Source organism: Leucoraja erinacea, chromosome 16 (assembly GCF_028641065.1).
Source record: "Leucoraja erinacea ecotype New England chromosome 16, Leri_hhj_1, whole genome shotgun sequence".
Classification (NCBI taxonomy): Eukaryota; Metazoa; Chordata; class Chondrichthyes; order Rajiformes; family Rajidae; genus Leucoraja; species Leucoraja erinaceus.
This window is the reverse complement of record NC_073392.1, coordinates 23,985,577-23,987,564: the sequence shown is the minus strand read 5'-3', so window position 1 is coordinate 23,987,564 and position 1,988 is coordinate 23,985,577.

The following is a 1,988-nucleotide window of genomic DNA, read 5'->3' as shown; positions in this document are numbered from 1 at the left end:
CATTGTGGGTAATGTAGTCGGGGTGGGGGCATCATGGGGATTGTAGTTCTTGCTGTGCAGAAGATAGGCACGAAATGCAGGACATAGGAACATAGAATTTGTTTAAGAGGGAACTGCAGATGCTGGAGAATCTTCAGTCTGAAGAAGGGTTTCGGCCCGAAACGTTGCCTATTTCCTTCGCTCCATAGATGCTGCTGCACCCGCTGAGTTTCTCCAGCTTTTTTGTGTAACCTAGGAACATAGAAGATAGGTGCAGTGCAGCAGGCAGTATCTCTGGAGCGAAGGAACGGGCAACGTTTCGGGTCGAGACCCTTCTTCAGACTGAGAGTCACGGGAGAGGGAGACACATAGATAAAGAACGTTAGGTGTGAAAACGAGACATCATAGTGGACGCAGTTCAAGGGTTATTTAGCAATAAGCGAGTTCGGTATTCCCGAAAAACGCAATGAATCATGGGATTTGTCAAAGTTAATTCGAGAAAAAAAAGTGAACAGGGGTGCCAGGTAGCAGGACAACGGGTGTAACAGCCAGAGAGAGAGGGAGCATGTGAGTGGGAGACGGGGAGAGACTGGACCGGCGGAGAGATGGTGAGAGGTGTGGGAGAGAGAGGGAGAGGGGGGGGGGGGGGGGGGGTGAAAAACGCACGTGCTTGTGTTTTGCTCACAGATGTGTTTAGTTTAACATTCTGCGGGGAGTGCTGGGGTTTGCACGTTGGTTGCAGAGGTGGGCAATGTCTCCAGCCCGGGGCGGTGGGGTGGTCAGTATCCATGATGTACTGGGCAATACCTTCCACTTTCTGCAGCCTCCTTTATTCCTGGGTGTTAGAGTTACTGAACCAGGCCATGATGCAACTGGTCAATAAGCTCTCTTTACACACTCGATTAACTCGCCTGTTCCAACCACAGGTCATTTTTCCATCACAGTGCAAATTTTTCACCATCCATTCAGTCAAATCCATTCTGGAGGTCACAATGACACTTGTTTGCACCTCGTCTGCAGGGGGTGCATCAAAATTCTAATCACATGCTGGGCAAAGAAAGTGTTACCTCAAATTGCTACTAATTATCTTCTTGTTTATACCTGTGACATATGTTCATTCACCCCCAACCCAGTGATTGACATTTGTGATGGACAGCAGACTGTCCAATATCAACAACCCTCTAACCGCCCCCTCCCCAATTTGTGCATCTCCCACCATCTTCCAAACCCCCCCCCCCATCCTTCTCCTTTCCTATGCTTTGTAGGCATAACCACCACCCTCAAGTAGCACATATCCCTTTTATCCAACTTTCCCCTCCCCCCTTCCCCCCCTCTCTGACTTTACATTTCACTCCTCTTCTTTCATTATCTACACCATCTCGTCCCCTTTTCACCTCCAGCCTTGGTCACCAATCTGCTCTTCGACTCTTGTATCCACCCATCACCTTGTCCAACCGCATCTCTCGTTTCCAGCTTTCTCCTCCTACACATCAGTCTGAATAAAAGGTCCCGACCCGAAACCTCGTTTGTCCATTTTCTCCAGATGCTGCCTGGCCCGTTGAATTCAAGACAAGAGATAATTAGTCTCCAGCAGCCCTTAAGTGCACTCACGACGTTGTTCAAATGGGAAGGACGCACCCAGAGGCAATTCTCAAGCGAAAATAAAGCAGCGCTCGCTCCTCCATGCTGCAGTGGATCCCCAGCGGTAGTAAACTCAACAGTAGCCTCCTATGATCCTTAACATTACTCAAGATCTGATTCCGTGCAAGTGAACGCAATGGAAACCTCCTTTATACAAGCACAGACAAACAACTGTATGTAATGTGACAAATGTTATTATTGCTTAACAACCACGACGCCAACTAAGGTTAACCAACAACTTAAACAAACAAAAACGTTATTTTTGTTTTTTAAGTTATAAACACAAATGTACACAGAACACCAACAAACAGTACAGAACAGTACAAAACCTATATACTCCCCCCCCCCATCCACAATAGAGAAAGAGA